Raw genomic sequence first — 23,657 nt, 5'->3', positions numbered from 1 at the left:
AGATAGAAGACACAAGACAAGACAAATGACCCTGCATGCATCCATATTTATACTTGAGGGATCAGACCTAAACCCTAATGAGCCAAGCCCATTGACCCATAGGCCCATGAATGGTGACTACCAATCATATTCCGCTATGCAACATCTTCCGGAACATTCTTCTATCTCATACAACCGATAAGCATCAGCAACACACATGACGGATCACCTTGAGCCATAGTGGAGCATCATGATGTACAAGTGGCGCATCATGAACACTAATGACCCTGCATCCATCATGGTGGCACAACATGGTGTAATCATTGATCAATACCAACTTCTAAGCATGCTTGAACGATCTTGAGCATTATAGAGGACTTTAGAGCATACTTGCCTCATCAAGGACCAATATGGTCCAACTTGCACCATGATGGCGCAACAAGTGTATGGATGGCGCAACAGGCTTCAAGTGTGGCACAACAACATCAATATTGGAGCAAAAACACCACCTTGGCACAACAGGAACATACATGGAAGAACAAGGACATGCATGACGCAAGAGCATACTCCATGGCTCAACAGAAGTACCCCATGTCACAAGAGGGATCCTCATGGCGCAAGAGGGAGCATAATGGCACAAGAAGGAATGCCCTTGGCGCAACATCATCCTTCGTGGCCCATCCCTTCAACATGTGGCGCAACACGGTTCCCTTGTTGCTCCATATCACTCCCAAGTGCTCCAAACCTATTCCAGGTGCTCCAAACCCCCTTCTGTACAATCCGTTCCTTTGGATCTTGAAATGTTCCTTTTTCAGACGATTCATTCTTTTCTCAGATGATCCGTTCCTTTATCAGATGCTCCATGAACCCCAAGTGCTCCATTGAGTTCCAAGTGCTCTAAATTCTCCATGAACATGATCCAAATGATCGAGTCACATTTAACAATCTCCACCTTGACTTGAGCATCCTATGAACTCCACCTCAAACCAGGACTTCCTCTCCCATCCTACCATCAATCCCAAAGGGGCTTACCTCCTACGAACATCCACCAAGTCCAAGCAAAGCTTGAACTTCTCTTTGGGCAACGACCTTGTCACCATGTCCTTCGGATTCACCTTGGTACTAGACGTTTGAATGCATAACCTATCATAGAACATGATAGGTTTCTCCACCTTCAAAATAAGACTCTGAACAAGACCAATCGCCAATGATCTTTCTATCTTCATATCACTTTCAAGGTATAAGTGTTGGGTTTTATGTACTATAACACTCATATGGTGCACATACAACCCTAACAGCTTTGGATCTAAGTTTTCTCTAATTATACATGCAATAAAATTTCCAAATCAAGAAGCCTACAACTATCATACAATTTTGACATATAAATTATAAAAGTAAGTTAAAAGATTACCTCTTGTTATAGCTTGTTGAATTTTGCCTTTCAAGAGCTTAGCACCCCAAGTGTTGTGCCTCAAACAAGTCACAAACATCATGAACAATTAGAAGACAAATGAGAGAGAGGTTAGGCACCAAAAAATCGTCCATACTTTTGTAATGTCACTCTTAGGTCGATTTTTGGCTTTAGTAGGTTACATATATAGTGTAGAATTCCAAGAGTTATATGTAACCCTAATTCTTACACTTAGGCTTATGATCCATAACTTATATGGACTAATAATTTATGGACTTTCACACAAGCTTCGCCCATTAAAATTAATCATGGATCATTAGCCAAAATCATATGTCTCACTGATTTACATAATCAGTCCCCGTTAATTTAATTAGTCTCTTTTGATCACTAAATTAATTCCAAATCAATTCTTGATCAATACTAATTAAATAATATGATTTCTCAATTAATATATTATACCTATAATATATTCATAAATCACAAATAACCTCTTACTCAAATATCCATCTTATGAAATTGTCCTGATGAAGGCGACCTGAAATGGACCATGCTACTCTCGAGTCAAATACATATCAATTATAGTTATGGGCTTAGACACCTAATCCAACAGTCTCCCACTTGGATAAGTCTAATAACTATAATCATAAGTACGACTTCAAAACCCGACTAGTAATCGTAGCTCTCAAAAGTCGCCATCGAACTCTGATCAATAACGCGTCCATTAGATAAGGGATCATATATTCCTCCATTCTAGATATCGTATAAACTGAGACATGGATTATAATCATTCTCTTTCATGTGTTGTTTCCCGATTTCCGATTTATGACGACCGACTAATTGAACAAATCAAATCAGTCTAGGCTTGGCCAAGCGCTTAGGGTAGTCATCACTAAATCATCGAGGGGCCCACATATATCGCTTTTATCCCTCATTGGGTAAAAGGAATGGATAAACTTCGACTCATATGCTTGCTCTATTTACTCATCAAATCACACACAACAATATGTTTTATAACACCAAGTTACTGGTGCGTTTACATATGTCAATGCGCAACCGACTTGCAAACTACAACTCACATGTCTTGGTTTCAAGAATATAAGATATTATCGTCTCATGATCACTCGTGATAAAATCCATGAAGTGATTCAAATGAGTGTGGGTTTAATCCAATACTCAAATCTTATTACAGGATTACTCATGAATACTGCAGCAAACTTGTGCTATGTCTAAACACCTTTAGACAATCTACAGACCCATTCATGACAGTCTAGCTTCAATACCTACTTCCAAAGTATGATCGACTGTGGATATTTTGAATAATCTAGTTATTCGGGAAGTCAAAACATGCAAATTGAAACACAATAATAACCGAATCCAATATGGTCTCAAAAATTTTGAATATAAATAAAACACATTTTATTTAATCACGATATTTATTACACATTATTCATTGTATAATGTTTTGATTAATCAACTCAATACTTGAATTAAAACAATAGTTATCCCATGCTCCAAGCATGCACACTATGTTTGTCTATGGTCATTTCTTTGTAAAATAGATCAATTAAAAACATTTCAAAGATGCACATTTCACAATTCCAAATCCTTATTTCAAGTGTAAGAATACCAAATTCTTGCCACTTATTAGAATGTGTTAGATTCTAAACTATCATGCAATGATTCCTTTTGTAATTCCGAGGTACCATAGTCACAGGGACTTTGCCAATGATATTACAAAGTATTCCTTTGGAGATTGTCACAAGAACAATTCCATGGAAGTGAAGTCTCAAATTCAAAGTACATTCCTTTGAACATCCTTCTTGCATAAAAGTTTCTAAACTACACATAGATTCTTAATATCCAACTCCCATTATGGAAACATTTCCATATTTGCCATATGACAACTCATTATTAATAGAATCTTGTCTATTCATAATAATGTCAATATGGTCCATTCATTACAATACTTCCAATTACCCACAAGCTACCAATCTTTGGCGAACCTTAGATTGGTGTTAGCAATTGTTTAACCATTTTAGTCATATCTCGTTCTAGTCCCTTTTCCCTCTTAATGACCTAGGCATTTGGAAAATTAGAATAGATTAATATTATAGCATATGCAATCGATCCTATACCCGAAGCATATGGGATACGATTCATAATGTCTTACATAAATACATGATACTTTACCATTCTATTGCTATAATATTTCCACATATAGAATTTCCTTATGTTGAATCATTTCAACATAACATTCACATATGTCCATGACTAAATTCGATTAAAATCTCAATCTAAGCTTTTAGATTTGAAATGAAGTATGAGTTCCTCTCCCTTAATTATAGCAAAACAAATTTTCAAACTCTACAACTTTGTGAATTGAAACTTGTGTTTTCTATAATTAACATTGCTAACTCGCAACACTTAACGTAATAATTGTGCTCCCACTAGCATAATAATTACCTTCTTATTAACATAACACTTATGCTCCCACTAGCTTTGACATGCACGCAGAAATCAGTTGGACTTCTAGAAATCAATACTTGTTGATTTTCTTACCAAAGTTCAGATTTCTGATACAAGATGCTTCGATAAGACTTTATCTAGGCTTCTCAAACTCATATACATTTCCTTAAGATAGCTCACATGTGTGTCTAAACAATTTTAGAACTTACAGCAATAAGTCCCAAATGTTTAGACCTTTTGCCATTTCTCACAATTCGAACTATGAAGAGGGATGCCGTAATCATAATCGAATTTGATAAAGCAAATATCACAAATGCTATCTCCTTAAAATCTACTTAGTGAAAATGTTTCCTCACAATCATTTTCATGAAGCGGAGAGAAACCTTTATCACTTAGATTAATGGTGTATGTGTTCCTATCCATGTGAATTTGTCATAACCATAATCACAAGACAAGGTTAGTGACAAATCCACAATCATATGGACTGAACTTGTTCAATCTTAATTTCTTGCCACCTAGAAGCACAAGGGCCTACCATTGCTTCCAGGTTGTTATGCAAATAATGGAGCACTCATAGAACTCAAATACATTGTCAACTTCAACTAGAATGGACACGGAAACAAGAATATGTGAACACGATAGGTTACAAACCTCAAGTCTTGTGCTAGTGTTTAACAACATTTTTATTCTTAATTACTTCTTGAAACTTTTCAAGATCTTTAAGACTCCTACTAACCTCTTGACATATAAGATTCTCTTTGTCAAGCAACATTACTTGACAAACAAATATTCAAGAGTTATTGTCGGTTCTTATCAAGAAAACACTCAACACAATTGGTCATAGTTGGTCTCTGTCTTATCCAAGACATCACAACTTACCAAGTAATGTTGCTATTTAAGATAAACCTATTTAAGTAAGTAACATTTTACTCTATATTTATGAGTGTTATAAACCTATTTAAGATATGTCACACAAGTTACAATCTTGGAGTACGACTCTAAGACTCGATTTTGGAACGAAGTATGATTCACCTTTCGATTTAACCATTTCAACAATTCACGATTCCTCTTCTTAGCCATACAAATGCACTAAGATGTCCTTAGAGGATCAATTGTGATATGGTTTCATAATCACTAAGATAATCATAAAACACGATACTCAAGTACTCTCCCTTCCTTTCAGATTGGAGAAACTTTTATCTTCTGCCTAATTGATTCTTCTTATTCGTTCTGCTATACATTGAAACTTTTCCAATGATTCAGAATTACACTTAATCTTGTAAGTATAACCATATTTACTAACTTTAGTAAATTATGACGAATAGTCTTATCGTTCTTTGTGGTGGACCTGACCAGCGTACAACAAAGTGTACCCGATCCCCTAGTCCTTCACTTGACTCACATATACATGTGAACAAGGAATTAGTCTTAATTTCCCAAAGGCGAAAGTTCTCATTCATCATACAATACAAGTTGCATGATTCCAAGTTTCTATCCAACTGAAACTTGGGTGATGAGAATCTTTCCTTATTTGGTAAATCTTGACACTACCACAAACGAAAGAATCAAATCCATTTTCCAATATTTCTATCAATGGAAATACATAAACAACAATTTTCACAAATGCCATTGCAAGGAAGCTTAAAATAAGATAAAATCAAAATTTTTTCTTTTATTTATAAATTTGCGGAAAAACTTTTCCTTACAATGCAATTACAACTGAAAACTATGTTGTTATCTATTCCTAAGCAATCTATCATAACTCTTAAGCAGCAGCTCAAAATTCTGATCATCGAACCATGCGATCGAAATCTTTCTCTTTGCAATCAGAATCAGCTTACTCTTCCTTTAAGCTTCCTTTATTTTCGTCGATCCTAAAAAACATCAAAATGTAATTACATTACATCATGTATTAAGAATCTCCAAATAGGAACTTAATAGAGTCAAACATTTTGACTTTACCATCCTTTCGATCTTTCAGGTAAATATGGCAGCTTCGCAACCAATGCCCCTTCTCTTGGCAGTAGAAGCAAACATACTCTTTCGGAATGGTACATGGTACAATCTCAGACTTAGGCCATGTTTGATTTCTTGCTGACCCAGACCGGTCAGACCCTTTTGGCTGACTCGGTCAGATCAATGTGTTTGATACCTCCATATGATGCGTCTTACTCGGTCCTTGAACGTCTTACCGGGTCATCTCAAAAAACTCGCTGGCTGAAACAGATGGGCATCGTTCCCTTTTTTGCCCTTTTCCTTCTCACACGTTCCTTCACCTTGCCCACCTCCGACGTCTGCAAAGGCAAATAGATATCAAAAACTTGTATCTTCCGGTACGTCTCTCCACAACGCGTCTTCAATCTCTTCTTCACCCATCCTCCCGCCAGCCATGTTCGCCGCCTCCGGCTCAAGCAGCGCCGCCGACCTCCGCCCCAAGCCGACCATTCAGGTATATGCTGTGATATTTTATGAAGAGACCTAATCTCCATGTGAAATTGTGCAATTTAAAATTTGAGTTCTTGGTAGATGGTGTTGATATTCTAATTAAAATTGAAACTTCCTGAAGTATTTAGAATTTATTTTCGAATTTGTTTTAATGACCTGGAATTCGATGTTGAAGGAGGATTGATTGTTTTGATGAAATTTTTGCAGGATAGTTTCATTAGATTTCCTGACAACAGATTGAGTTATTTGGGTGTTTGAACTGATTCAAATGGAATACTGATTTGGTGTTTGGTGGATGCTACTAACAATATGTGATATGGTTGTTGTTGCCAAAATTATGAAGGCTACATTAGTTCTTCCTTCCCTTGAATTTTGTTTGGTGGATGCTACTAACAATACTGATTTGGTGTTTGGTGGATGCTACTAACAATAGTGGTGTTTGTATATGTTGAATTTTGTTTACTGTGGTTTTTTTCCAATCGTTTTCCAGTATGTATATACATTTGGATTGATTTTTGTTTCAATCAATGTGATAGAGACAGAGATAGAAAACTATGTTGAATTTTGTTTGGCTTGATATAATTGATAAATATAGTTGACACTTTATTGATAGAAAATTGTTTAATGTTTAAATATTATGTTAGACCAGGAGGGTAAAATTGTCATTTTTTATCAGTCAGTATATTCAGTCAGATGTACAATCACACAACAATGTTTCTTTCTTAGTCAGGATTTCTTACCCAGACAGACCTTTCCCAGTCGGCACTTTCTCAGTCAGAAACTATCAAACGGGGCCTTAGCCTTTCTCTTAACCATTTGGTCAAATGAATTGACCATGGCCGATCCCTTTCCATTGGGAAAAGAAAGCTTTTCTGGACTTCCAACGTTTCCATTGTCAATGTCCATGGAAGTTTGGGAAATTGATCTTCCAATCAAATTTGCTTTACTGGTGCGCCAAATCATTTCTGATTCAGCAGCAATAAGCAAATAGGTAAGATCAATAAGGGTCATGTCGCGGTCTGTCATATAGTAATCTTTAATGAACTCACTATATGACTTAGGAAGTGATTGAAGAACCCAGTCAACAACCAACTTCCTTGAGACAACGACACCCAACATCCTGAGCCTGTCAATATTCAACTTCATCTCCAAGACGTGAGCACACACAGACCTTCCATCTTAGTGTTTGCTTGCCAATAGGGTTTGAGTGACCTTGAACTTTTCAAGTCTTTGGACATGTAGGTTAGGGAGAATTATTGGAGGAGGTGGAGGAAGTGAAGTATGATTTCTGGGAACATCATCTTCATGAGGAAGGCTTTTTCCAAAAGATTCGGGAAGACCATAGTTGTCAGAACTAGACATCTACAAGGGAGAAATTCAAGTTGGTTGATTTAAGTCCTTAATATAACACCGAAATGAAATATTAAGGCTAGGAACGAATACAATAATTTACAATTCGGAAGAGCGATGCCGTAATCCAATTGCAAATTATTTGAAGGTATGTAAATGACAATTTACCAATTTCCACCATGAAAAACGAAATTGAATATTAAGTTTTAAATGAATTGAAATTCCTAGATTCTTTGAGATTCATTGAACTTTTCAATGGCATGTTTAATCTCGATTATGCCCTTCAAGTTTGTGACTGGGATGCCGAGGATCACAAACAAGGTGTGAATAACCATGCAAATTAGCTTGGTACGCTCGATGTTAAATATAACCTAATCAACGTGCCGGTTAACCACACACGCTCCATTGATCCATAATTAACACCAAGCTACCCTTTGCCACACATTGTTAGTCCCAAATTAGTGTGCCGGTTAACCACACACGCTCCACTAACGACTTAGCAAGGTGCAAAGTGCAATTTCATGGATTAGCACCAAATTCACATTTTTCCTAAGTAACTAAGATTGGGAATTTATAAATGTTTAGTTACTTTGTATTTTAATTATACTTTTAGTGGGAGTTTGAATCATATCCTACCCGTTCGGCTAACGATCATCCACCAATCAAGGAAGCGGTAGGTGAGAGTAGACACCCATTCAACTGCCATTTTATAGGCAGTTTCCTTATACCCCCTTATAGATTGGCTTCGTGAATGAGGCCTACTAACGGTAAGACTGGCTTTTTAATTATACATATATAATATACTAAACTTTTAATTTTATATAGTATAAGGGTGTATTTTAAACTTTTAAAATACTTGATGGTTTAATCTATTAATAAATTATACTCTTAATTTAATTAACTTAAACCATATGATTATGGATTTAATAATACTCTTTTAATTAAATATATAATTAACTATTAATAAAGTCCATAAGAGTTAACTGAACTATTCTAAGACATCAAGATGCTAAATCAAATTAAAACTATTTAATTAATTTTAAGTTATGAAGACATGAGTTACATTTTGAAAACTTTTCAAATTACTAGGGTTTCTAAGAATTCAATGTTTCTTAATTGAGACTTTTCAACTTTTAAAACTTGAGGGCAAGTTTTGAAATTCTTGAAAAACTTTTGAACTCCATAACTTAAGGAGTTAATTTGTTTTATGAAGATGAGACTTTTCAAGTTCTATAACTTATGGAACTCTTCAAAAATATTAAGATCAATTTATTTGTAACTCCTTTAAAAAAATTTTGAGTTCCAAATTTGATGACAAAATTTATAACTCTTGAAAAACCTTTGAGTTCCAAACTTGATGACAAGTTTTGTAACTCCAAAAAACATTTAGATCAAATTATAAACTTATAAAATAATCATTTTTATCTTTTACAAATTTGATCATAATACAATTCTTGTAGTAAGATAATTTCAAATCAAAAGTTACAAATAATTAGCTTTATCATATAAACTAGTAATTATCTTAAAATTTGACAATTTATCTTTTAATTGGATGAGAATAATCACTACCATATCAGAAAAAGCAGACTTTATGATACAAAACAGTTTGTGGTAATGATTCTAATCCAATTGAGACCACAAAACCCGAAAAACTGCAAACATACTGCTAAACTCGTCGAGTCAGCTCATGGACTCGTCGAGTTCATATATGGACTCGTCGAGTCCCCCCTGTCAGAGTGCAGATTTTCAATTTTTCCAGCTTTGAAGAATTAACCAAGCAACAATACAACAGAAAACTACCCATGGCTCTGATACCACTGTTGTATTTTATGTACTATAACACTCCTATGGTGCACATACAGCCCTAATAGCTTTGGATCTAAGTTTTCTCTAATTATACATGCAATAAAATTTCCAAAGCATGAAGCCTACAACTAGCATACAATTTTGACATATAAATTATAAAAGTAAGTTAGAATATTACCTCTTGTTGTAGTTTATTGAATTTTGCCTTTCAAGAGCTTAGCACCCCAAGTGTTGTGCCTCAAACAAGTCACAAACATCATGAACAATTGGAAGACAAATGAGAAAGAGGTTAGGCACAAAAAAATCGTCCACTCTTGTAATGTCACTCTTAGGTCGATTTTTGGCTTTAGTGGGTTACATATATAGTGTGGAATTCCAAGAGTTATATGTAACCCTAATTCTTACACTTAGGCTTATGATCCATAACTTATATGGACTAATAATTTATGGACTTTTACATAAGCTTAGCCCATTACAAATTAATCATGGATCATTATCCCAAACCATATGTCTCACTGATTTACATAATCAGTCGTCGTTAATTTAATTAGTCTCTTTTGATCACTAAATTAATTCCAAATCAATTCTTGATCAATACTAATAATATATTCATAAATCACTAAATTAAATAATATGATTTCTCAATTAATATATTATACTTATAATATATTCATAAATCACAAATAACCTCTTACTCAAATATCCATCCTATCAAATTGCCCTGATGAAGGCAACCCGAAATTGACCATGGTACTCTCGGGTCAAGTACACACCAATTATAGTTATGGGCTAAGACACCTAATCCAACAACAAGTCTATCAATCCAACCAAGTCCATATGGCGTGCATTTGCACCATACACCAAAAAAACATCAAGTGTTCCCCTTAAGTGTCGCAAGATCCACTTGACAACTTCCTAATGAGCTTTTCCCCGATTGCCTCGAACCACCAAAGAAGAAACCAAAAAGTTTGGACTGATCACAATAGAACAGCCGCAAGACTTTCTCAACGTAATGAGAAATTTATAACCATCCTGCTATTCTATAACTCCGAAGCTCCATCCTTGCTATCTTCTTTTCAGCTCCTAAATCGTTCATCACAAACTCATTCTCCATAAGCTTCTTTAAGTTGACTTTCCCAGTATCAGCATCACTAGACACTTCTTCCCTAGTTTGAACAAGGGATTCCTCACGTCTATGATGTTCCATGCCACCCTGTTGTCCCTCATTTACCACAAAACTGTGTGGAGTTTCTGTTTCAAACTCCACCTTCTGGCTAGCATCCTGATCGTTCCCTGCAACACTTGTACCACATCCTTTCTGGTTACACATAGTTTATTCAAAGGTCACATATATGCTAATAACAAATTTTGGAGTTTGTTCTTCTATGCACCACAAACGATGACCTTTCCTACCAGATGTATATTCTAGAAATATGCACTTCATTTCCCCACGCTCTAGTTTACCATCATTCACACGAGCATAAGCAGAGCATCCAAACATTCGTAAACCAGTGTTCTCAGAGGGTTTCCCAGACCATACCTCTTGAGGAGTCTTATAATCAATTGCAATTGATGGAGATCTGTGTCACACCCCCAAACCAAGGATGGCGGAAACGTCCGGGGGTGGCGGACTTCATGTGTAGTATCATAACAACGAGTATAATAGTGATCAAAGAAAATACAACCATCATAAATATAATTGAAAAAGTTACATCATAGTATGTGATTACATGTTTGAAAATCAATTACATTATGATGACAAAAATGAAAAGTTTGACGTCTTAACGTCCCATCCCCAAAAGCTGTTGATTACCTGTTTCACTGATTTCCTGAGAATACAAGTAGTTTTAAAAAAAAGTGTCAACAATTAAGTTGGTGAGTTCATAAGCTTTTGAAAGTAGAGTTGAAAAGCCTTTGCTTGTAATAGTATTGTATAACCAAGAAAATCCAATATTTTCCTTGAAAAGTGTTACGTAGTCTTAAATCCCAAGACCGAATGTAAGTGTAAGTTTTGTACTAGTAATGATATGTGTAGTTTTAAATAAATAAAACCCATTTTCAATGTAGTATTTCCCCGTAAACTTTATGTTTCGTTAACTCCCTATGTGAGTCGTTATAACCATACTATGACTAACTGAACCTACTACGACGTTTTTCAGGCGTCAGAAAGATATGACATTTGTCACTCCTGGCCTGCCGACCGGACTGTTGTGAACAGCTGGAGTGTGGGGTGTCAGTCCCAATATAGATCTATACACAAACTATCACGTTCTCCCTACAAGAGACTCTGGTTATAACTATCGGGAATTGAACCCGTACTCTAGGAGTACTATGAAGAATGTCTCACAATTTACGTTAACGAGTTTACGTGTGTGTATATAAAACCCTTTATGTGTAGTAGAAAAATGAATCCCATTTATGTATGTGTTTGAAATGTGAAAAACCATAACTATACCTAATATAGTTCGTTGGGTGTATTTATAATGTGAAGTCCATAACTATGCCTCTTATAGTTCATTTTATGTGTTTGTAAGTATACAATACTTATCATGAATAACCACTTCTGTTTAGGATGTTAAACTAACATTAATACAATCAACATTTAGAAACTTATTGATTTACACTTTTCTCAACATGTTACAAAGTGTTAATAGAATTGTAAACTGTTAACTAAACTTTTAACCTTTCTGCACTGTTTTGTAAAAATCACAGGAAAATCATACGGACTCGAAAACTAAATCTGTAAACTCTGAGAGTTTAGAAATTGTGTCTAGTTTGTACATAATTTTTATTATGATTTTTAGTAACCTCTAACTTGTGTGACAATGTCTATATTCACAGACTGGTCCGAATTGTTTTTGAAATGATAGGCTACTTCGTAAAAATCACCATAAATTGTAGAAAAATCGTATGGAGATGTGCAAGTAGTCATTTTAAAGGTAAAAACTTGAACTATTTGCATGTGAAACAGTTTGGAAAGACAAAACGTTTAACATGTTCAAAACAGTCCATGAATGAGACCCAACTCTTCTGTGAAGAGCTGAACCATGAGTTTAAGTTGTATTAAGGTGTTTTAACTTGTATTCCCCCCTAAAACTTGAAGAAAACATGAAAATGTAGGGGTATGAACTCACTTTGACTGATTTCTTGGGATGGATGATGAAGAAAAGAAGTTTCCAAGTCAAGAACACTTGGAAGATGTTTGAAGATTTGAAGATCTAGGAACAAATATGACGATATTTGTATAAGAATTCCATGATTTGGGTGAAAGATTGTAGAATATTCAAGTGTAGGAGGAAGATACTTACCAAATGTGGAGGAAAAGCTCAAGATCAGCCTTGAAATCTCGAGTTTTGAGAGAGAGGAAATGAGAGAGAGATATGTTTGCTTTTGGTGAAAGAGTGAATATCTTTGAGGAGAAGCTTGAAATGAAGAAAATGAATAAAGGCCTTTTTGGCCGTGAATTAGAAGGAAGGGGGAAAGAGGTTGGGTGGGGTGGGTGGAATGAGTTATGAGGGGTGGTAATTGGGGAACATGGATTTAATTAAAGGTATTCTACTTTTAGGGTTTGTGTAAGTGCATATATGTGTCTTGTTTATGTTGGAGGAACATTGTATTAACTAGTGACTTTCTATAAAAAAAGCCAACCCTTTATAATTTCTTGATATTTTTATAAAAATGGTGGTGTTTTATAAAATAAATATGGTATAAAGGACGTATAAAATATTTAATTTGAATTATAAATATTCAAACTATTATAACAAGCATTATCATCAAAATAATAATACATTATATGAAAGTTAGGTTGAATTTCCAAATTTTGGTTCGTTAAAAGTTTGTGTTTATCCGGGTATAAATTTTGTCGTATTTGGTGACGAATTTACCAAAAGTTTGTGTTTGTAGCCTTTGCTATGATTTTTGCCCCCTAGTGTTAGGTTTATGAACCCTACTACATTGTGTTACGAATATTATTTATTCCTAAGTAGTATATAGCTGAATTATCAAGTTTTTACGTTACTAACCCTAACTAGGGTTTATATTTGATAATTGGTAAAAAGATAGATACTTTGTATTATAATTGCAAGTTGTACATTAGGAACATTAAGAAAACATAGTGCTTATCCTAAAATCTTAATACTAGTCGTGTTGACTTGGTTGACTTGTTGACTTTGTTTGACCCAAAGTTGACAGTTGTCACAATCTGTTTGCCAGATAACAAGAAGTGTTAATTGCTTCTACCCATAATTGCTCCGATAAATCAACAGATAATCGTATGCACTGAGCATGCTCCACCAGTGTTTGTTTCATTCGTTCTGCCACTCCGCTTTAGTGTGGTGTTAGCCGTACAGTGTGATGCCTCACTACACCTACTAATTTGCAGAAGTTTTAAAACAAAGCCTTGCATAAATCCAACCTATTTTCTGTTCTGAGTGACCTGACATGGTTCCCGGTCTGTTTCTCAACCATCGTCTTCCACTCCTTAAACTGCCCAAACACTTCATCTTCATCCTTTGTCTTTAGAAAATACACCCAGTTCTTCCTTGAGTAATCATCAATAAAAGTCAAAAAGTATTAACATCCACCATCAGACTTCACATGAGAGGGACCCCATAGATCTGAGTGAAGACACTCGAGAATCTCCTTGTTTGAGTGTTGAACCGAACTGAACTTCACCCTGCTTTATATCTCTTGAACACAAGTTTCACCAGGTTTAGCATTTCCAGTTGCATCTCCACCAAACAACCTCTTCTTCCTCACATTTCGCAACTTATGATGCCACAACTTTCTTTCATCATCATACTGATCCAAGGATTGGGATACAATCACCATTCTCCTAATCGTACAATCATCTAAAATATAAATCCCATGAGGATTCATCCTTCCCTTCATAACTACAAGAGAACCCTTGGAGACTCTTAACCAGTCATCCTCTCCAGAATACTTCAATCCATCCTTCGTGAAAGTTCCAAGATAAATCAAATTCTTCCGCAGTTCCGGGACGAACCAACAATCCACTTTCCTGACCATACCATTATGCATCTTGATCTGCACCGTGCCACTGCCCTTGATACTGCTCACCCAATCATCACCCATCTTGATTGTGCCATTCCACTCTTTTAAGGAGTCGAACCAGTCACGATTGCATGTTATATGATAGGATGCTCCAGAGTCCAAGACCCAAGCATCAACAGAGCTAGATGTACAAACTGTCAAAACTTCACCATCATCCCCTTCATCAGAATTTCCTTAAACCACAACAACATTTTTGTTGCTTGGTCTAACACCATTATTCCCTTTCTTTAGCAATGAACAATCCCTTCCGAAGTGTCCCTTTTCCTTGCAGTTATAACATTTAATGTTGGCTTTAGATTCGGAACTTGACTTCCCTTTGTTACCTCCACCTCTATCTGATGTTCTTCCTCTTACTACGAACAAACCGAAATCGGAAACTTCTTCTCCAACTGAAACTTTTCTTTTCAGTTCCTTGGACATCAAAGAATCCTTCACATAATTCACAGTGATCGTTGTCCTACCATACAACATGGTATCAATGAAATTCTCATAAGAATTCGGTAGTGAACATAAGAGGATAAGTGCTTGATCTTCATCTTCAATCTTTAAATTCACACCTTGTAGGTCCAATATGATCCTATTGAAGTTGTTTAGATGATCCTTCACTTGGGTGCTTTCTGAAATCCTAAGAGTATACAATCGTTGCTTCTGGTATAGCCTGTTCGTCAGAGAATTGTTTTGATACTTCTCACACAATTTCTCCCAAAGCCCATCAGCACTCGTTTGATCCAAGACTTCTCCTAGTACTACATTAGTCAAACTCAATAGAATAGCGTTATGTGCTCTTTCAAGAAGATCCACCTTCCTTTCAGCCGCCATGTCCTTTGGCAGTTTCGCTTCTCCTTCCAGTGCCGTTGCACATTCTTGTTGAACCAAAAGATCCTTCATCTTCACCTTCCACAAAGTGAAATCATTCGACCCATTGAAATTCTCCAAATTGAACTTTTGAGATGCCATCTTCAATCGATAGAACACTAACCGCAGTTATGATACCACTTGTTAGGCAAAACAAGCGATACTTGTCAAGACTCATAACAAATCTGATGCCACTTGCCAAGTTATGATGGCCCTTGTTAGGAATTAATGCGGATAACAAGCAAAACTAAAAGCACACAAAGAAATAATATTTATGTTGTTCGATCAAGGTGACCTATGTCCCCGGGCAGGAGGGGAGTATTCTTTATTTCAGAGTTCTCAAACAGAGGTTACAAGTACAATTCACCAGAGATTTGTCCTACTCACTAAGGATACAAGATACAAGATACAAGACAAATGACTCTGCATGCATCCCTATTTATACTTGAGGGATCACACCTAAAACACTAATGGACCAAGCCCATTGGCCCATAGGCCCATGAATGGTGACAACCAATCATATTCCACCATGCAACATCTTCTAGAACATTCTTCCATGACATACAACCCATGAGCATCAACGACACACATGATGGATCACCTTGAGCCATAGTTGAGCATCATGATGTACAAGTGGCACATCATGAACACTAATGGCCCAACATCCATCATGGTGGCACAACATGGTGTAATCCTTGAGCAATACCAACTTCTAAACATCCTTGAACGATCTTGAGCATCATAGAGGACTTCATAGCATACTTGGCTCATCAAGGACCAATATGGTCCAACTTTCACCATGATGGCGCAACAAGTGTATGGATGGCGCAACAGGCTTCAAGTGTGGCACAAGAACATGAAGATTGGAGCAACAACACCACCTTGGCACAACAGTAACAAACATGGCACAAGAAGGCCATGCAGGGCGCAAGAGCATACTCCATGGCTCAACAGAAGTAACCCATTGCACAAGAGGGATCCTCATGGCGCAAGAGAAACCCCTCATGGAGAAAGAAGGAGCATAATGGCGCAAAAAGGAATGCCCTTGGCGCAACATCATCCTTCTTGGCCCATCCCTTCAACATATGGCGCAACAAGGTTCCCTTGTTGCTCCATATCACTCCCACCTGCTTCAAACCTATTCCAGGTGCCCCAAACCCCCTTCTGTACGATCCGTTCCTTTGGTACTTGATCTGTTCCTTTTTCAGAAGATCCATTCCTTTCTCAGATGATCCATTCCTTTGTCACATGCTCCATGAACCCCAAGTTCTCCATTGAGTTCCAAGTGCTCCAAATGTTCCATGAACATGAGCCAAATGATCGAGTCACATTTAACAATCTCCACCTTGACTTGAGCATCCTCTGAACTCCACCTCAAACAATAACTTCTTCTCCTATCCAGCCATCAAGCCCCAAAGGGGCTTACCTCCTACAAAAATCCACCAAGTCTAAGCAAAGCTTGAACTTCTCTTTGGGCAACGACCTTGTCACCATGTCCTCCGGATTCACCTGGGTACTAGACTTTTGAATGCATAACCTGTCATATAACATGAAAGGTTTCTCCACCTTCAAAAGAAGACTCTGAACAAGACCAACCGCCAATGATCTTTTTATCTCCAGATTAGTTTCATGGTCCAAGTCTATCAATCCAACCAAGTCCATATGTCGTGCATTTGCACCATACACCAAACAAACATCAAACGTTCCCTTTAATGAGAAATGTATAACCATCTTGTTCTTCTATAACTCCTAATCTCCATCCTTGCTATCTTCTTTTCAGCTCCTAAATCGTTCATCACAAACTCATTCTCCAGAAGCTTCTTCAAGTTGAATTTCACAGCATCAGCATCACTAGACACTTCTTCCCTAGTTTGAACAGGGGATTCCTCACGTCTATGTTGTTCCATGCCTCCCTGTTGTCCCTCATTTATCACAAATTGTATGGGGTTTCTGTTTCAAACTCCATCTGGCTAGCATCCTGATCGTTCCCCACAGCACTTGTACCACCTCCTTTGTGGTTACACATAGCAAATTCAAAGGTCACATCTCTGCTAATAACAAATTTTGGATTTTTTTCTTCGGTACAGCACAAACAAAGACCTTTTCCACTAGATTCGTATTCTAGAAATATACACTTCATTTCGTTGCGCTCCAGTTTACCATCATTCACACGAGCATAAGCAGAGCATCCAAACTTTCGTAAACCAGTGTTCTCAGAGGGTTTCCCAGACCACACCTCTTGAGGAGTCTTACAATCAGTTACAGTTGATGAATGTACCCAGTGCTACTTACACTGAACCTGCTGTATCCACTAACCTACCTCCTCATCCTCCCACCATTATTCAAACGATGGTCACTCAATCTCGCACCGACTCCTTTCGACCGAAACAAATTTTTAATATGTATGTCATCGATGACATCTGTCCCATGCTGCAGTCCACTCTCAAGCCATGTTTGATCCCTATTGCCGCTCTACCATAGACTGTGAAACGTATTCCCTCAACTCCAACTACACGTGGGATCTCATCCCTAAGCCCTCTAATGCCATCATAGTTGGTTGTCATTGGCTACACATACACAAATTCGACATTAAAGGGTGCCTTGATCGTTACAAAGGCCTTCTTATTGCTCAAGGATTCTCTCAGCAACCTAGTTTGGATTTTGATGACACGTTCACTCATGTTGTCAATCTAAACACCATTTACATTATTCCTAGTATCTACATTTCTTGCCATTGGCCCATCCATCAGCTCGATCTCAAGAACGGCTTCCTACATGGTGATCTTACCAAAACTGTTTATATGCGTCAAACCTTAGCTATGTTAATAACAATTTTCCTGATCATGTATTCGGTTTGCACAATGCTCTCTAGGGCCTTAAGCAAGACCCTCATGCGTGTTACAAATGATTTTCCATCTACCTCTCATTAGTAGGCTTTCTCAGTAACAAATCTGATAGTTCTTTATTCACATTTCATCATGGGTTTGATACTATCTACCTTCTTCTCTACGTAGATGATATCATTCTCACCGCCCCCTCTCCTTTTCTCAGCTCCAAATTCATCTCTCAACTTTCTTCTGAATTTCCCATGTCAGATCTTAGTCAAATATCATTTTTCCATCGTATCTAATAGCTTGAATTTATATATATATATATATATATATATATATATATATATATGTATGTATGTATGTATGTATGTATGTATGTATGTTTTCTGGCTCGTGCTAAGCGTGACCCATATAGGGCAATTTAGGTATTTTAAAACAATAAGAAAGAATATTATAACTGGATGGCTTTCTATTATGGGTAAGGAGTTTTAAGTATGTTGCTATTCTTAGTAAAGAACCAAGGTTGTTCTATTATTGGTAAGGAACTAAAAGTGCAGTGCTATTATGGGTAAAAATATGAAATTACATTGTAATATAAAAACTAAAGTAGGTTCCCTATATTGGTAAAAAAAATAGTAAAATCTGGTGCTATTTCAGACAACAATTACAATTCTCCCCAATAAAATTCATGGTTTCTGTGACAACCCGAAACTTTGTCCGTTTCCGTTACGAGAATTTCGTTAATAAAATTTCAAATTCGTTAACTTTTCCGTTAAATTTTTGGGTTAGAAAGTAATCTAGTTTTACATAATTAAATTATTTACGAGTTGGAACCAAAAATCGCGCGGAAACCCGAATATCTCGAAAAATCAAGCAGTTGCGGTCTAAATGAGATTACGACCGTAAACGTGTTTACGGCCGTAAACCTGTTTACGGTCAGGGAAGAGTGGACCCCCCACAACACCCCTATAAATACGATGTCTCCACCTTCATTAGAACATTTCTGGCCAAAAACTCTCTCCTTCTCTCTCTAAGAACCTTAAACCATAAACACTCAAAACGCCTTCAAATTTCGGAAATCATCGAGAAAACCACGTTTGGAGTCACTTGGGAACGCCTGGAAACGATTACCTCTTCGAAATCAGCAATCAGAACCCATTTTCTTGAGTTTACGGTCCACCTTCAAGAACCGTAAACCCTATTCTTGAGTTTACGGTCCAACCTTCAAGAACCGTAAACCCTGTTCTTGAGTTTACGGTCCAACCTTCAAAGACCGTAAACTCTGTTCTTGAGTTTACGGCCGTAAACTCACCGAGCCTTCAGAAACCGTAAACTACCAGTCGACCGTAAACACCCTTTAAGTGGTGTTTTTGGCTGAAAAACTCACCTTCTTCGATTCGATCAAGTCCCGGTAACATTCCTCAACCGAATTCAAGTGTACCTCTAACACATTATCCAACGAAATTGCTAATTTAGATACATTTATTTATTTATTTGATAATAGGATTTCGTTAAGTGTCACGTGCAACAACTCGAGGATCTTCATTTCAGTCAACGATTTCACAACAAGAACTGTGAGTTCATACCCCTACATTTTCCGTATTTTTAATGTTTTCAGGGGGGAATACAAGCTAAACATAAATGTTTTCAAAACTTATGCAAATCTCATACTTTAACCCTTTTGTACTGTGTTGAGCATAAGGGACGTTTTCACAAAAATTTGCATAGTTTTCCGGACACGCTATTCACTATACATGCAAACTATAATCGGTATAGTTTGGGATTTTCTAAACATCACGAGTACATAAACTTTCACTATTAAACATATGCACGAAGACAGAAATAGTTTACATTTACATCACCACTTTATCATGGTTTTTCATAACTGTAATTATCATTATATACGGTATACATACGAATTTCACTACGGTAGAACGCTACTACACTACATGTAAACTAAATTGTACGATACTGTGAGGCGCTACTTCACTACTGTACCCTTAGGTGTACAGGGATAAATCCTACCACTGTATAACCAGAGTCTCCTGGAGGGAGAGCGTGAGATTTGTGAATAGATCTATTTGGGACTGACAATCCCACATCTGGACTGCTAGCTACAGTTAGGCGGGCACGCCTGAGATGTACAAATGTCATTTAACTCGACGCTTGAAGAACGTTGGAAAGGTCTCTAGTCATATCAAGCATGGTTATACGACTCACATTATGTATAAATCACCTTTAGTTTACAACTTAACACTCTTCAACAGTTCTATGTTTACTAAATAGAACTGATACACACTGCGTATTCTGGCTAAAGTCAGGGTTTTTCAAACAGAACCGATTATGCAATGGTTTCACATACAAAATACTTATACTTCATGATTAGTCTTAGCTAGTCACATGAGGTAGTATTTTCGCACATCACTACAGTTTTCAGTAACGAACATTCATGGTTTTATAACGAAATCGATAACGCTACCTTTTCACTAAAGAAAATATCGGATTTTCTTGGAAACATACAGATATTCATGGTTTATTACAGAACTGATAACACTACGTTCTCACTAAGGAAAATATCGGATTTTCTTGAAACTATACAAATAATTTTCCGAACTCATCAACGATTTTCACTACAAACCACCGCTTATGAACTCACCAGCTTTATGCTGATACTCTTTTAAACTGCTTGTATTCTCAGGAAATCAGTAGACAGGTACCTGCTGGGTTTTTGAAGAGTTGAAGCAATAAGAGTTTAATGTTTATATTCATACAAGTTACATGATGTAATTCAAACAAGTTTCAGAATTGATGTAAACATTTTTACTTAAGTATTCACTGTAATGGTTGTGTTGCTATGATTGTTGTTATTCATTGGTTGTGATGCTATACATGACGTCCTCCACCCCGGAACGTTTCCGCCTATCTGGTTTCGGGGTGTGACAGTTTCAACATGCCTTTTCTCCCTTAAATGCACAATTCCAGGACCAGAACTCAAATGGTAATGAATTTTAGTTTAAAAACCATATCAAAATCATTAATTAATCCCTAACCTTTTTAGGGTCTCTCAACTATTTTAGGATGATATACTTCTTGCAATGTATATCTTCCTTGATACTGATTTGTGATTATATATGCCTTCTATAGCACATGTGTTCACTTTCATTTACATGCTCCTCCACCTTTGAAACCATCACCACTACTCAAATTCATCAGTTTCTCTGTCGATCAAGGGTGTTTGTTTTCATTCCATCACCGAAAGGAATGGAAATTGCAATATATCCGATTTTAGATCTTCTAATTCTTAATGAAATGAACCTTTTTCATGATTATATATAATCTAAATTACAATGTTATATTTTAAAAGTAACCGTATTCAAAGTGGTATGGATTTGTTAGGTTTTGTGATGAAAAAGAAAGAACAAGGGATGTGAATAAAATAAATGGCATGTATTGTTTATCCATACATACGCAAATTGGTGTTGCAACCCTTAGGAAGGCACCTACTTAAAACCAATATAGGCATCTTATCTTGGACTGCCAACCAAGTGAGGCTCTGTGTTCAGAAACACTGCTAACATGGCCCCCCTTATGATACAATGATCTTTAAACTCTACTTTTAACTAATTAGTCTTTATAGTTAGAAAATCTAGAAAATCTATAAGTATATTTTATTCATCTAATTAACTAATCATGATGTAAGGCTAAGAGTACCGGTAAAGGTAAATTTAGTTGGCCTTCAGGTGTTTTTATGAAGGTCAATTCAAGAATAGTTATATGAATAGTGTGCGAAGAAACATACATGGTAAATAGGCATATTTTGCGGACAATACACCTTTTATCTATTAAAATAGAATTTTAGGTAGTTAGTGAGAAGTCATATTTGCAACACGTTGGAACTGTAACACAATAAGCAAATAAAATTTACAACGTTTTTCAGATTAATGGTTAACAAGTTAAAAAAAGGACAAAAACGGTTTGTCATTAGCAACCTTATCTTGGTTTTACTTTAATCTTGTAGCATTCAATACGAAATTAAAAAAAGAATCTGTTAGATTACATTTATGACCTTTATTAAGTTGAAGAAAAAGATACATTAACACAGTATCAAAACCATGGGTGGCACGATTGATTTAGCATCTATCTATGGAAGCAGAAACATTTGAAGGAGCAAATATAGCAAGTTATAGTCAATCAAAGTCAACTCCTCCATATAATTTCCAAAAAACTTAAATTAAAGACAACGACTCTAATAAAATTAGAACACATAACAGATCAACTAAAATAGGAGAATATTATAAAAATATATCATTATATTTTGATCAATATTGAAGTTTAACCACTTTTATTATTTTTCCTTTTCAATAAACCATTGGTGGCACTAGTGAATGGCAACAATGTTCTATGATTTAAATTCAAATTTAAAAGGTAAAGGATGTAAAATAAAAAAATATATAAAGAAGATTGAATAAATGCTAATGGAATTAAAGCTATTTTTGCATTCCATCTATCAACAAATGATATTATTCATCAATAAGAGAACTCATAGTTAACAATTAAAAACTAAGAAACGTATTTCAAAAGTATATAGTTAGATTAACCTCATTGGGATATTAGTTAATATAGAAGTAATGATATAATAGAGAAATATAATACCGAATAATGGAGGTTTGATTAATCACCTAATCAAATAACCTACTCTCCATGTCAAATATAATACCATCATCAGAAAGAAAAAAGTCAACAGTACATAGAAACTCAAAGTTTAACCATTTGAAACTCGGAGTCTCAGACCATTTAAGTCACATTACATACATAGAAACAACAATAACATCAAATTCACAAAATCACATTTCGATTTAAAATAACAAATACCAATGAAAGAACTATGTCGAAACTATTGTAATTGTGAAACGGAAAAACATATGACATTTTAAAAAATATAGACTGATTATGGAAGATGCCTGAAAATTACAAAATCTAACAACACATAGAACCCACAAGTTTCACAATGAAATCGTTAAAAATTTCATAACTTACTAAAAATCAATCTACAAAAGGTTGGAAATTAAAGAAAATAATTGTGCCTAGGAAATCCTAGATGATAAACAATAGTTCCATCAAATTCATCTTGGTATCCACTTCTAGTATTTCTTAGACCCTGTAAAACCGAACTCCATATCCCATTTGATCTCACTAACACCAAATCTCTCAAGTGTTCATTTCTCTTCATCAACATTCGTTATATTGTTATTGAAAAGGTAGGTTACCTAACGTCATCAATAGAAACCATGTAAAGCTTCCCTTTATTAGTGTATTATCTAATACAAGGTAGAGTATAAGCTTCAAAACTTTAAGATGTTCCTTTGTGGTATCAATATTATCATTAATTTGCATGTCATCCTCAAGTTTTTCCGAATTTTGTGGAGGTATTGGGTTTATTT

Source organism: Lactuca virosa, chromosome 8, assembly GCF_052849685.1.
Source record: "Lactuca virosa cultivar CGN04683 chromosome 8, Lactuca_virosa_CGN04683_v6, whole genome shotgun sequence".
In the NCBI taxonomy this organism is placed as follows: domain Eukaryota; kingdom Viridiplantae; phylum Streptophyta; class Magnoliopsida; order Asterales; family Asteraceae; genus Lactuca; species Lactuca virosa.
The sequence above is the reverse complement of the archived record's forward strand: the minus strand, read 5'-3'. Positions refer to the sequence as shown.